Here is a 16,157-nt window from a genome sequence, read left to right on the forward strand (position 1 = left end):
TGTAATCTCGAACGGAAATTAGTGGCGAACGACTTTTAAGCACCTCATCTATTCGTACCCCAGAAAAAAATGCGAGATTTCTGTTTCAGGAAAGAAGCATTCAGAAATAATTTTGCAGTGACAGCCTAGAGGGTCACAGGGCCATATGTCGTATCGGCGCCGCCGCTATCAGTGCGTGATCGACGAAAGACAGGAGACGACTGTAGTCCAAAACGCCAGCAAGGGGAAAGAGCCCCGTCTTTCTTTCCACAGCCGTTTAAGTAGAACCAGCGTGACGTCAGTGACACGTGGTTTCATACATGCGTCAGGCGCAATGACTCTGCGCGCCCGGCGGGAGCGTGCGTTCAGCCGCAGAGAAATACATTCCAGCACATCCCCCCTTTTGCAAAATGAAAGTGGTTTTCGTGCATGACATTTAGCACACCCGCACATGAACAAAAAGCAAGAACCCTCAGTGGTAATCTACCACGGAAAAAACCTTATTCATCAATCCCGTATCGAACTGGTCGCTTAACCACTCTACCAGACTTGGTCGCAGTCACTGAAGCAGAAGCTGCTAAAGTTGAAGATATAGCCCCCGATGCTAAAGGTAACGAATCTGTTAAGGTAGCGGGTGACTCCCTGTTCGTAAAAAACAATGCGGATGAATCACTTTCGTTTGGAAACTCGTAGCTGCCTTCTGCCTTCCTCTGTTCTGGCAAGTGGTTGAGCGTTCGTCTGTTACGCCGCAGTGTACTCCCATCCTGGGTGCGTATTATGTAGGACCGCGGTGTAGCGGCTGTGGCTAACACCGTTGCTCTAGTGTTCATGTCCGTTACCCAAACGGAATCACCAGCTTTTAGTTGGTTCAATTCTCGGGTTCTGTGGCGCCTGTTGTAGTACCGTGCTTGTAGCTTCTTGTTGGCACTGTCTTTGGCCGCAAGATTAAGCAGCGGTGGCTGTGCTGGACCACGCAGCTGCGGCGCCATTGGAACTTTTCCTAAGACGCCGGCCCATGAGGATTTCAGCCGGGCTAGGGCCCAGAATGCCTGGGGTTGCCCTGTAGACAAGCAGAGCGAGGTACGGGTCCTTAGATTTAAGGATCAGGCGCCTAATTGTTTGCACCATACGTTCAATTTCCCCATTAGCCTGAGGGTACCTAGGGCTAGTAGTGAGGTGACCAAAGCCATAATCATGTGCAAACTTATCAAACTCTGTACAAGAAAATTGTGGTCCATTGTCTGTCACTACGGTCTCCGGGATGCCATGGCGTGCAAAAATGCTTTTTAGCCTTTCTATCACCGCCCTAGCTATTGTTGAGGGAAGGAGGGCTACTTCGGGATACCGTGACAGGTAGTCGACCACGATAAGATAATGACAGTTGTTAATAAAGCACAAGTCGACCCCAACTCGTTCCCACGCGAAACTTTGCGTTGGGGTTGAAATCAATGGCTCCGAGTTCTGGTTGACAAAGCGCGCACAAGTAACACATTCTTTCACTTGCCGCGCAAGTTGTTCGCCGATGCCTGGCCACCAGACCAATTCCTTTGCCAAAGCTCTAGTTCTCGTGATTCCCTGATGTCCATCATGTAGTTTTTTTAGTACTTCCTTTCTTAGGCACTGAGGTACCACCAGTCTGGTCCCCTTTAGCAGCATGCCATTGCATTCGGCAATTAGTGCTCTTTCCTGCCAGTACGGAACTAAGTAGCAAGGAAGCTTTGGTTTTTTTGGCCAGCCTTGGCGACACAACTTAAGCAAGGCTTGACAAACGACGTGAGTCTTTTGCACATCGCGTATTCTGTTAACAAAATTGTCACCCATTTGAAGCCCTTGCACACATGTTTTGACGAAAGACGACACTTCCGAGACGGTCAGTTCACCGGCTAGTTTATCTACTTTCGTCGGTGCTTTTGAAAGAGCGTCCGCTGTTATCAAGCTTTTACAGGGAACGTACAACAATGTAAAAGTGATACCGCATCAGCCGCATTCTGAAGCGCTGAACCCTTGGCGGCAACACATCAATAGGCATTTTACCAAGCAACGAAACGAGAGGTTTGTGGTCTGTTTCAAGCATCACCTCAATACCTCTTATGTATTCGTCGAATCTGTCGGCAGCCGATGTTAACGCTAGTGCCTCCTTTTCCACTTGCGCATAGCGCTGCTCAGTTTTCGTTAGTGACCTTGAAGCAAACGCTATCGGCCGGCGCTCGCCATTGCGTTGTTTCTGGAAAAGGACGGCACCGAGACCGTAAGACGAGGCGTCAGCCGAAAGAATCGTGGGAAGGCGTGGATCGTACATAGCCATGTACTTTGCTGAGCAGATAAGAGATTTCAAGCTTTCAAAAGCCGTGTTTCGAGCAGGGCCCCAAGCCCAGTCAGTCCCTTTCTGCAAAAGCTCCCGTAAAGGGGCAGTGGTTTGCGCCAAGTTCGGCAAAAAACGGCCTAGGTGGTTGGCCATGCCCAGAACACTGCGTAATTGTGATATATCAGAAGGTGCTTTCAGCTCTTTAATGGCTCTGAGTTTGGCAGGATCCGGCTGTACGCCTTCCTCGCTGAGTGAGTGGCCCAGAAAGCTTATGCTTCGAACACCGAAGGCACACTTTGCTTTGTTTAAGGTAACGTTAGACTGGGCCAGCTTAGCTAAGACGTTCGATAGTCTAGAGTCATGTTGCGCTTTGCTGTCGCCAAAAATGAGAATATCGTCCATCAGGTTAACGACGCCAGGAAGGCCTGCAAGGATTTCAGACGTTCTTCTTTGAAAATACTCTGGAGCTGATGTAATCCCGAATGGCAACCTAGTGAAAGAGTACCGCCCAAACGGTGTATTGAGCGTGGTCAGCACTTCTGAGGCCTTGCTGAGTCGCACCTGATGGAAGCCGGGATTCGCTTCTAATTTGGAAAACCATGTGGCACCGGCAAGAGAGCCCAGTGCTTGGTCGACAGTAGGCAATGTGTATCTTTCTCTTAAGACAAACTTGTTCAATTGCGTAAGGTCTACGCAGATCCGTACATCTCACGAGTGCTTTTGTACAGGTACTATGCCGGCACACCACTCTGTTGGCTCTTCGACTTTACGAATGACGCCCATTTGTTCCATCTTCCCGAGTTATCGTTTTACAGGCTCCTGAAGCGGTATAGGAATTCTGCGCGGTGCGCTTATTGCAAATGGAACAGCATTTGGTTTAAGCCTTATTTTATTCTCCTCCGGCATAGTGCCCAAGTCACTGAAAACCTGAGGGCACAAAACATCGTAGTTGGGTTCCTTGTGAGCCACAGAGTCAACGAACTTTATGACTCCCAACGCTTCGAGAGCCGGCAAACCCAGCAGTACATGGCACAAAGGACTGACCACATAACACGTTTGGCGCGAAGTTTGTCCCCTCCAAACTATATCCGCCTGAAACTTGCCCAGAACATTTAAGCGGTCACCGCTAGCGCCAGTCAAGACCTCGTTGACCTTTTCCAAGCTCGTGGGAAGTCCCGGAAATGATGCTGGAATTACGGACACTTCTGTGCATGAGTCGACCTTTGCAAAAACAGGCACAGAGTTAAGTAATACCTGAACGTAACCCGCTTTGGCGCGAGGCGCCTCGACCGCGCCCAAAAAAACCTCCCCATCGTCCTTCTGTACAGATGACACTTGTACCTTTCGCTGGTAGCCTCGAGAAGTCCCTTTGAGGCACGCCTTGCCGAAGTGTCCCTTTAAGCCGCAGTTGAAGCACCTCTGGCCTCTCGCTGGGCAGGCTGTCCTTAGGTGCGAGTTGCCTCCGCAGAAGATGGAGGGTCCCTCCGAACGAGCTGATGTCGGCCGGGTTTCCTTGCTGCGTTGCGGTTTCCTGCGGTAGCCCACTGCGTCGACATTGACGTCCTCACATGGCTTGTACGGTGCCTATTCGTGGACCTCGTTGCAGTTTCGAAGTTCTTCTTGCTGCTGCTGAACGGTCTCTTTTAGGCGGGCCCTCGCCAGAGCTGTTGCGAGAAACAGCTTGGGATCCATTTGGAGCGACTCGGAAAGTTTTTCATCCCGCAGGCCCACGACGAACCGGTCCCTGATAAGGCGCTGCTTGAATTCTCCGAAGTCGAATTTGTCCGCCAAGACGTGTAGAGCAGTCATAAACTAGTCAATTGACTCGCCAGGCATCAGGTGCCGCTTGCGAAAGCAAGCGCTCTCGTAGACAACGTTGCTCTCCTTGATGAAGTAATCGTCGAACTTCTTTTTGACGAGCTCAAATTTCTTCGAATATTCTGCAGAAAGATTGAAGGTGGCGAAGATGTCCCTTGCTTGTCGACCCATGGTATAAAGCAGATTGCGTACTTGTGCCTCTTCGGGGCGCTCATTCAGGCCCGACGCATAGCGATAGTCGTCGAAGTGCAGTATCCACGCCGGCCACTCTGAGGTAGTGTCGAAGTCCAGCGGTGGCGGCTGCTGAAGACCCGGCGGCGATGCAGTGGCCATTGCAGCCTCCCTCTCTGACGACGTCTCGCCGCTCTTTTCAATCGCTTTTAAAAGTGGGTGGATCGCATAACTTCTGACACCAAGTCGTATCGGCGCCGCCGCTATCAGTGCGTGATCGACGAAAGACAGGAGACGACTGTAGTCCAAAACGCCAGCAAGGGGAAAGAGCCCTGTCTTTCTTTCCACAGCCCCCGCAGGGGCGTCTGCGTCAGCAGGCGTTTGGTGTGTTGCGACACCACGTACCCGAGCACACGAGGGTTGGACCCTCCCGCGTGTAGCCGTGCGCGGCTTAGCCGTGTCTGGGGAAAGGGGGATCCTGGGGGTTGAGCCGATGCTGGGTGTCTGGACCTTTAAGGCCCCCCGGCGGACGCAACACACCCCTTTGGCCTCTGCTTCACACAGACGGCCCCCCCGGACTGACCCACCCGGGGGAAATCGGTAGTTGCCTTTTCCTGTCTCTCTCTCCCTCCAGCCTTCGTCTTTCTCTCACTTTTCATCTTTCCTGTCTTCTCCTTCCTTACGCTTACTTCCATAGTTTCCAGGCAGCAAGGGTTAACCTTGTGTGATTAACCAACCTAGGTTATTTCATATTTGGTTATAGTGATGACGTACAGCTGGCGTTTACAGGACCTGTTCTTACAGTCTCTGTAGCGTCCCCTTGTAGGACTCCATGGTGGGTGGCTGGCGTTATTGCCGAAAATTCAATTCCTTTATGGCAACATCCTTCCCTCCACTTCCTGATCGCCCTCAGAAAAGAGGGCGCACCGATGATTTATTCCAGTTTTTTGGTCGACAAAAAGAATCCTTCCCTCGTTTTCATGTGATCCACACAGAAAAACCAGCGAAACAAGTCCGAACGATCTCCCCGTTCCTGGTATCTAAGACCCTTACCGAAGTTTTTGGCCCAGGTTATAAGGCGTCGAGGATGGCCAGCGGTGACCTCCTCTTGGAGCTCCGCGATCAGAAACAATTTGAGAAACTGCCTAAACTAGTATCATTTGGAGAGACCCATGTAGTAGTAACCCCGCACCGCACGATGAATACCAGCCGAGGCGTTGTCTCGGACGATGATTTGCTGGAGCTCACTGAGGCTGAACTCTTGGAGGGCTTCAGCGAACAAAATGTCATAAATGTCAAAAGAATCAAGATTAGGCGAGATGGAAAAGAAATCCAAACAAAACACCTGATACTCACTTTCAGCTCAAGTGTCCTCCCCGAGTCCATCGAGGCCGGTTACATCAAACTTCGTGTTAGGCCGTACGTGCCCAATCCCCTCAGATGTTTTAAGTGCCAAAGGTTCGGCCACAGTTCACAGAACTGTCGAGGCCGGCTGACATGTGCCAAGTGTAGTGACACTGAACATTCCTCTGAAACATGCCAGAAGACTCCACACTGTGTCAACTGTGATGGCGAGCACGCCGCATACTCGCGCGCCTGCCCGTCCTGGAAAAGAGAAAAAGAGATTGTGACAATCAAAGTCAAAGAAAACATATCTTTCAAGGAGGCACGTAGGCGGGTGTCATACCTGTCAAAGAGTAGCTTTGCTGATGTGGCGCGTAAGGGGGCAGCGCCACAACGGCCTCCAGCGGCTGCCCGACCCACAGGCAGTGAGTCGGCAGTTACGCCATCTGCCCCCGCGGCGGTTGCAGCTAGCGCTGCTCCGTCTACCCAGCAGACGGGGCCATCGACCCCGAAGGTGGACGCAGCCGAGGCTGCCCCAGCCTCCGAGGCCCCTTCCAGCGCTGGCAATGGCCAGCGCAGCCAAATCCCTCTGGGAGCCCCATCGACCTCCGGGCTGGTGGGCGCAGGGGTCTTGCCCTCCAAGGCGGGACTCCCTCTGAAAACTTCCCGCTCGCAAGAGCACGTGTCCGGCGCCTCACAAGAGGCAATGGACACCACACCTATCCTCAAGGCGCACCAGGCGCCTAAGGAGCGTCGAGAATCGCTCGAACGCTTCAAAAAGAACAAAACACCTATTACAGGGCCTCGAAAGGGCTCTGTAATCTAAGGCATCTTTCCGTTTCCGTAGACACAGCACTAATTTACATTAAATATGGATACACAAATCATACAATGGAACGTCAGAGGTCTCCTTAGAAACCTTGATGACGTACAAGAGCTCATACACAAACACAATCCAAAAGTGCTGTGTTTACAGGAAACACACCTAAAATCAAAACACACAAACTTTCTCCGACAGTATATAACTTTTCGCAAAGATCGCGATGATGCTATCGCATCATCGGGAGGTGTAGCTATAGTTATCCACAAAAGCATTGCGTGTCAACATTTACAGCTCCAAACGCCTCTTGAAGCAGTGGCAGTCCGAGCTGTCCTCCTAAACAAACTCATCACCATTAGCTCGCTTTACGTACCCCCACACTACAAATTAAACAAACATGAATTCCAGTCATTTATAGACGAATTGCCAGAACCTTATGTTGTTCTTGGCGATTTCAATGCGCACAGCTGCCTGTGGGGCGACTCTCGTACAGACGCGCGAGGTCGTCTCGTTGAACAGTTCCTTTTCTCTTCTGGTGCTTGTCTTCTGAATAAGAAGGAAGCGACATACTATTCTCTCGCAAACAAAACATTTTCTTCAATAGATCTTAGCCTAGTCTCCCCGTCACTACTGTCTGAACTTGAATGGGAAGTAAACGACAATCCTTACGGAAGCGACCACTTCCCTATACTTCTAAGAAAATATAAAGAACGCGAATGTCTACCACACGCTCCCAGGTGGAAAATCGATACAGGCGACTGGGAGAAATTCCGAACTCTCACCAGGATCTCATGGGATGACATGTCCTCTTTAGAAATTGATGCTGCCGTTCAGTATTTTACAGCCTTCATTATAGGTGCCGCGTCTAAATGCATATCTGGAGTAAGTGGTTTCGCATGCAAACGGCGCGTCCCGTGGTGGAACGACGAGTGTAGGACCGCCCGTAAGAAACAAAACAAAGCGTGGGGGTTGCTACGCACCTCTCCCACTGCGGAGAATCTTATTAACTTTAAAAAAGCAAAATCTGAAGGAAGGAGAACGCGCCGACAGGCCAGAAGAGAGAGCTGGCAGAAGTTTTTATCGGGTATCAACTCTTATACTGAGGAGGGGAAAGTCTGGAACAGGGTTAACAGGATAAAAGGACGACAAACTTATTCACTCCCTCTAGTAAATACACAGGGCGGTACACTGAAAGATCAGGCCGACTCACTTGGGGAGCACTTTGAGAGTGTATCAAGCTCAAAACATTATTCGCAATCCTTCCTAAAATATAAACAAATAGAAGAATGCAAGCCACTCGTCAATAAATGCCGACAGAATGAACCGTACAATTGCCCTTTTAGTGCTGCTGAGTTGAAAGCTGCCTTGAGCGCATGCAAGAGCTCTGCACCGGGATCCGATAGAATCATGTATGAAATGCTCAAAAACTTACACAATGACACGCAAGTAACACTACTTACACTTTTCAACACTATCTGGGACGCAGGGTACCTTCCAACGGCATGGAAAGAAGCCATTGTGGTCCCTGTTTTGAAAGAAGGGAAAGACCCTTCTTCAGTGGCAAGTTACCGCCCGATAGCCCTCACAAGCTGCATGTGTAAGGTATTTGAAAAAATGATAAATCGGCGACTCATCCATTTTCTTGAACAAAACAAAATGCTTGATCCCTTTCAGTGTGGCTTCCGAGAAGGGCGCTGCACAACCGACCATCTTGTACGTATTGAAGGACATATTCGTGACGCGCTTGTACACAAACAGTTCTTCGTATCGATATTCCTCGATATGGAGAAGGCGTACGATACGACCTGGCGCTACGGAATCTTGAGAGATTTGTCAGAAATGGGCATTCATGGTAAAATGCTAAACGTAATAAAAAGCTACTTGTCCAGTCGTACCTTCCGGGTGAAAGTCGGCAATGTGCTGTCACGTCCTTTTATACAAGAAACTGGTGTACCCCAGGGAGGCGTGCTCAGTTGCACACTTTTTATTGTTAAAATGACAACGCTTCGTGCGTCCTTACCACCAGCCATCTTGTATTCCGTCTATGTGGACGACATTCAAATAGGCTTCAAATCCTGTAACCTCGCAGTATGCGAGAGACAGGTACAGCATGGCTTGAACAAGGTGTCAGGGTGGGCAGAGAAAAATGGTTTTAAAATCAATCCTCAAAAAAGTTCTTGTGTGCTGTTTACAAGGAAGAGAGGCCTAGTTCCGGATCCTTGCTTACAAATGTGTGGACAACAGATTCCTGTAAACAAAGAGCACAAATTTCTAGGTATTATACTCGACAATAGACTCACTTTCGTCCCACACATTAAACAACTCAAAGAAAAGTGTCTGAAAACAATGAACCTAATGAAACTTCTATCCCAGACTACGTGGGGTAGTGACAGGAAGTGCCTAATGAATCTGTATAAGAGCCTCATCCGGTCACGATTAGATTATGGTGCCGTGGTATATAACTCTGCCGCCCCAAGCGCGCTAAAGATGCTAGACCCGGTTCACCATCTAGGCATCCGTTTAGCCACGGGCGCTTTCAGAACAAGCCCAATTGAAAGCTTATATGCCGAATCGAATGAATGGTCTCTCCACCTACAGAGATCATACAACAGCTTTATATATTTCCTCAAAGTACGCTCTAATCCTGAACATCCATGCTTTGATACCGTTACCGATATGACGTGCGCTACACTTTTCAGCAACCGTCCCTCCATAAGACACCCTTTTTCGCTGCGTGTGAAGGAGCTTAGCAATGAAATGCATGTCCCACTCCTCGAGCATCGCCTAATGCACACAATCAAGCTCTTACCTCCCTGGGAGTGGCAGGTGATACAATGTGACATATCCTTTATAAAAGTTACAAAGCACGCTCCTGAGGCTGAAATCAGAATGCATTTCCTAGAACTACAGCACAAGCACTCCTGTGCAGATTTCTACACAGACGCTTCGAAGTCAAATGCCGGGGTATCCTATGCAGCAGTCGGCCCATCCTTCTCGCAATCCGACGTACTGCATCCCGAAACAAGCATCTTTACGGCCGAGGCCTACGCATTACTCTCTGCCGTGAAACATATAAGAAGATCAAAACTTTCAAAAGCAGCGATCTATACAGACTCCCTAAGCGTCGTGAAGGCCTTGATGTCAGTCTATACACACAAAAATCCTGTACTCAGTGAACTCTACACCGTCTTGTGTAAAGCGTACATATCTAACCAGCGTATCATTATATGCTGGGTGCCTGGCCACAGGAGCATTGAGGGTAACGTTCTGGCGGACGAGATGGCCACGTCAATCGCATCGCAAACTGTTAACCCTACCGCTGCGGTGCCTGTCACAGATCTGAGGCCTTTCTTGCGAAGGAGATTGCGGGACCACTGGCAACGCATGTGGGACGCGGAAACGAATAATAAGCTCCACCTGATAAAACCACAGTTAGGATTCTGGCCCTCTACTACAAAATCGCGCCGAACAGATGTCCTATTCTGTCGGCTCAGAATAGGACACACGTTTGGCACCCATAATTTTCTACTAACCGGAAGTGTGCCTCCAACCTGTGGTAGATGCGGGGAGAGGCTGACCGTGCTCCACGTCCTTCTGGAATGTCGCGAAGCCGAATCTGAAAGAACGAAACATTTTTCCTTTGCTTACAGACAGCACATCCCTCTCCATCCAGTAATGTTCCTCGGTCCAGAACCGCTTTTTAACACAGACACAGTCCTAGGCTTTCTGAGAGATGTGGTCCTACATGTTATTAGCCCCATGCATTCCTAGCGCTTCCTCTCTTTAGAGGACGCCGCTGGGATAGTTGTACGGTATAGCACATGCCTCCAGACCCTTGTGTTTCAAGGGCTCCAAGGAGGCAGTAGTGCTATGGCATTTCTTATAATCGTGATATATTTTACTTATCGTATCATTCTTTTTATATGCATCTAAATTTTCATAGAACAAGTCATACGTCATCGCCATAATTTTATCATACAGATTTTACGCACTTTAGCGCGTATATTTTAAGGCCTCTTTACAGCCACCTCACACCAACTTCATAGCAATCATAATTACACCGCAAACTCATTACCACAGACATGGCGCTCTTTGGCCACACCTGGCCCTTGCGCCATAAAACTCCACACATCATCATCATCTTTCCACAGCCGTTTAAGTAGACCAGCGTGACGTCAGTGACACGTGGTTCCGTACATGCGTCAGGCGCAATGACTCGGCGCGCCCGGCGGGAGCGTGCTTTCAGCCGCAGAGAAATACATTCCAGCACAGTAATCTCGAACGGAAATTAGTGGCGAACGACTTTTAAGCACCTCATCTATTGGTACCCCAGAAAAAAATGCGAGATTTTTGTTTCAGGAAAGAAGCAATCAGAAATAATTTTGCAGTGGACACCCTAGAGGGTCACAGGGCCATATGCAACCAGTTTGTTCAAATATTATTTAGTACCATTTAGAACAAGTTCGTCGCACTGTTTTAAATAACTGTAGAGCAGTGAAACTTGTTGTAAACTATTTCGAAGCAGCTCATTTAATTACGCTAAGCAAATAAAACCCCCGAACGGGCGTCTGCTTGAGCCGGCACTCGGTGTTTTGCGACACTACGGACCCGAGGACATGAATTTGGGCACTCCCGCAGGTAACTATGCGTGGTTAACCCGTATAAGGGCCAAAACGAATATTTGTGGCTGGGCCGTTGCCGACAGTTTGGAAAATTACGGCCCCTCGGCACAGGCAGCCCGCACCTTCGGCCCCGGCTTCATCCCAATGAGCCATGAATGTCTACTGGATATGCAGCGGACAATTAGTGGACATTTGGATATCCTGCGGACATCCGCACATATTCTCCGGATGTACTGTGGACATCCGTGGGAGCTTAAGGCGCAACCAAAGTGGCCATCCAGTGAATGTCCCATGGACGTCAAAGCCGGACATGTGGATGTCCCAGGGACATTTACAGCAGGCTATTTGCTCTTTCAGGATGTCCACGGGACATATACATATTTTGCTAATATGGTATGTCCGAGGAATATCGATTTTTTAAATTTGATTGAACGTACCATGCCAGCACCAGATGTGGTCTTCAACCTCTTGGGTCAGTGCCATATTCAATGTTGTTGCAGCAATATTTATTAAATGCTACAACACGCAAAGAATTAAGGCACTGATCCTGAAGGAGACCTGTCATACTGGTGCACAGCTAGGAAAAGACAATGTTACAGCTTTCATTTTTATTCACAGTAAAGCAAAAACAAGCAAAAATTAGTGGGCTTTGGTCTTGTGTTATCACAGTAGAAGAGCTTCTTCATCCACAGAACAAGCACGGCAAAGCCTATCTCCAATGCTTAAGCCAAATAGCCTGCAAGTGGATGTAGTGTCTCCAGCTCTAGTGCATCAGAAAAAAAAAACATAGGAATGTCGGGGGTGATCAGCAGGTCAACTCAAATCTTTACACATTTTCTAGGAAACTGTACTTTAGTAAACCTAACACAAAGGCAACACCAAGCACTAAAAGTATACAACTGCAAAGCACGATATGATGAGACTTGTCTCTTGCCACCAGAAACAGTAAATAAGGGCACTTTCATTCAGAGAAACATAATGCCATAAACCTGTCACAGCCGTTATTCTTGTCAAGCACAACAATATCCGTACACATGCAAATAAACCTCTAAAGTAACTAAAGGATTAGCACATGAGACATACATCTAAAAACATTTAAAGACAATAAATTCCAACATAAAGACCAGAGGCTCTACTGTGTCAACTCTACTACAAAGTGAGGGCATAAAACATATAAAAATTCAGTTTTATGACATTAAATTAAGAAACACAAAGAAAACCAAGCATAGCTGGGACATGTGGACCAAGCACACCATTAGCTTGCAGATTTTGACTAGATTGCATTAAATACATATATAATTGTACATAGGCCACCTTGTTTCAGCATAACCAATAAAGGGAACTACACACTACCTCAAAGAAATCCAGCCGCTGCCACTCACGATGGGAAATACCGCTTTATATAGTAAGAGCAGTTCAATAAGGAGTTTAACATTAGTATTGGTAAGAACAAAAATGTATCGCAACATCATTTGCAACAGAGAACAAGTCATGTAAGAGCTGTTGAGCTTGCTATCAGTAAAGTGCTTTAGTTATCAAAATACAGTCACTAAGTACACTTAGGGAGTGACTTTGTAGTACCCTAGGTTCTGCAAAGCAGTTGAGGGATATATTAGCATATTACAATACAGCTGCAGCATGAGAATTTAACTTATAGTACTATTTTCACAATAGCTGAACAATAAACCCAGTCAACCAGTGCAAGCAAAAAACCACGAAATTTACTATGTGCACAACTGCAGAACAAAGTTCTGTCAGTAGCTTCAAAAAAGAAAGAACATGTGACCTTCTCGAGTATGAAACTAATTGCTTAGAAATACAGAACTCTGCATTCAAGAGTTTGGTAGCAAAATTTATAACACAGATACTGCCTCAAAGTGCTAGAAAATGTTACAAATGGTAAACATACATACAAGAGCAACAGTATTTAGCTTAAGTTTCTATTTAAAATTCGCACTTATTGGTTCCCCATCCTTTCTCAAATTAGGCAAAATGAGAATTTTATGGTCTGCATTATTCAATTTAATACATGGAAATTACTTAACTGGCTTTTAAGTAAACAATGTAAAATTGCCTTCGTTTCTAGGAATGCAGGCTGCTTCCAAATTTGCACTAGCATAAGCTTGTGTTGCTGCTTGAAGGCAGGCACAGAAAGCAGCAATGGAAGGAGAGTTACCGTGTGTTCTAGAGGAGTGAACGATACGTGGAAACTGGACCTGTACAGCTTTTACAGCTGACTAGACATTTTCACCTATCTCGTATGACTGCAACAGTCTCCAAAGCACTTGGTAACGCTGCAACAGAAACTACACAGGACTTTGAAGATCACAATAACAGTGGATAACACACATACACTATACTGTGGACACAAGTCAAAAGTCAAACTTGCAATTTCCTTTAGTTCAGCTGTATCTTTAAAACACTATGTTGCACATAGCCCCAAATGCCTAAAGTGGATGCTACCTGCAAAACATGAATTGTGACAGCACCCTTCACATTTAAAAAAATAGGTATTGTACTGTAGTGTGGAGGTCGCACATTGGTTGAGAAATCCCCATGAAGTTGTGGTTGAGCTGGTTGCCAACAGTGCATGGTCCTTGTCTTTGCCATGTGCTATCTGCTGCCATCAGTATTCACAGAATGGCCAGGGAATCAGAAGCTGGAAGCCTTGGACCCTCTGCCGTGGTGACAGTTTCAGTCAGTATCTGAAACAGCCAACTTGCCATGACAAAGATGATTGTCAGAAGCTACGAGTGAAATGGGATTTTTATAGGCGTCTACTGTGTCGCATCTCATTATCATGGTTTCAGTCATCTGCAAAGTGGGAACATACATTTCTACATGACTAAGAACAAGAACAAACATGTGGACAAGGGCAGCAACAAAGATGGTGAAACAAGTAAGAAACTTTGGGGTCTTCCTTCCGAGCCAGTTTGTGCAGTGTACAGGAGCCTGGCACAAGATTATACGAGTATAAAAGTTGGTCACAAGCTCAACACAGATTTCGCCATATCGACTGCTTAGAACACTTACACATAAGGAATACTGGCAGAACATGCATTTTTGTGCACTCTTCAGGATTTTACATGATGCCACAATGTGAATTGCATTACCTGCTGCCTGCTCAAGTTGTCTTTGCTTTGGCTTCTTGGTGGCAAGGCGCTCGGGTGCATGCCGGAGCCACGATTTGATAGAGGCCTCAACATCAGCAGCTGTTGCGTTTGGCGCTTTGCGAGCAGCATCTGAAATTTACAAGATTCCTTAAATCATCTTGACAATAACAGTTGTCTTGGTGAAAATACAAATTTCAAGAGTCAAACAGTCTGCTGAACCTGCGAAAAATTTTAGAAATAAATTACTGCCTACTCAATGTCCTTCCACACATAATAAATTTGTTATATTGAATAGAGTTGGGCACTTCAGTTGCACTTGCTTTTTCATATGATAATGAGGCAGAACACCAGCCAAAACAGTCTAATGATTGCTTTGCATATTTTATTTAGGCGGCTATTTCAATCATCTCGCACTGCCTTGCACTGAAAGGCTCCATGGTGATCTTACACTCTATTTATGCCCTTCGCTTTTTACCCAACAAACTATATTATTTTAAGTTTTTAGCTTCTGAAGCTAAGCCTAGACTTTTAGAGTGTTACCAAATTGTTCATTTCTTACCATGTAGGGTTTTTTAGTCAACATTAAAATTTAAAGTACACAGTGAAACTGCAGCATCCTTGCGGTGTTGAAATATGCAACCCATAGCAATGGTGATAACTTACACTGCTAACTTACAAAATAGATAAACGGGCAACATTTAAAAAAAACATTCGTATATGTATGTGGCAAAAATCAGAACAATGAGCATGTTTTCGTTTTTCCTGAGCAAGGCTAATTCTGTGTAAAACGCAAAGGGAAAGCACACCTGCTATGGCTTTAGCAATCTTCAAGGCGGAGAAGCTCAGTTTTCCTTTTCGACCCATCCAGGAAAACTGTGCCGCAACCTCGTCCGTGATGCAGTATGACAAGATTCTTTTGTTGCCCAGTAGACATCTTTCCCACCGAGCTGTGTCAACTCATGAACCTGTGTACAAAAGAGAAGAAATTCTTTTCAACAAAGAAACTTGTTGGATGATGTGAATGTTATAGAATATGAAAGAGTATTAAGTCATAAAGCAAGCAAGCAAAGTACGAAAAACCAATGACATTCTTGATATGGCAAAATTTCACAGTGTTTCAACATTTTGAATATTCATTATGAGTTCGATGAACTGAAACAAGAAAACAATGAAAACAAAAAAGAAACATAGCTTAATAGGATCTTAAATTTTCCATCATCGAGGTTGTCATAATACTCTTGTAGTTCTTCAAGACTGCTTAGTGGGTGGCCCAAGAGATCTGCGCATTTGGTGACTGAAGAAGTAGGCAGCATATCGCACAACTTGTTCAGGGTGCCTGCTTGTTGTTCTAGCATGAAAAGAAGCGTGTTCAGCAGTCGTAGTACATGCCGCTGGAAGTCTGAAAAAATATAGTAAATAAACGCTATTAAAACTTAGTAGGATTCAAGAACATATTAAGCAAACTATTTTACTGAAAACTATTCATATCTTTGAAAAGGTGCGTACTCTTCTCTACACAACAATGATGAGGTGTGTTTTGTGGCCCTTTTTGCTCTATCTGTTCACCTGAAAAGCACAATTTAAATTCATTAGTAGTTTGGGGTAAATGGTTAATGATTTATTCAACTTTGACCTCCCTTATCTGGCACATGCCTGCATCAACAGAGTGATTATCATACATGCCTTGTGGCGAGTTTGTCTCTGACAACTGGGTCCCTGCAGTGTAAAAGAAGAGAGCAGTGTGCCACAAGAGCCGCCCCACTTGTTGGAAAATCTGATATGCAACAGATAGTGGCAAAGAGCCTAGCAGAGCAATGAAAATTACCAATAGCAAAGGTTTACTAGTTCAATTGTAAAACTGAATTAAGGAGGTTAACATATTTTGCTGCATCTTACTTCTACAATGCTTGAGAATTAATCTATGCATGGCTCTTAAGAAGCTTTACAGCTATCTGTGGTTCTAACCTATAGGTTAGAATAGGTTA

This window comes from Dermacentor variabilis, chromosome 3, assembly GCF_050947875.1.
Source record: "Dermacentor variabilis isolate Ectoservices chromosome 3, ASM5094787v1, whole genome shotgun sequence".
Taxonomy (NCBI): Eukaryota; Metazoa; Arthropoda; class Arachnida; order Ixodida; family Ixodidae; genus Dermacentor; species Dermacentor variabilis.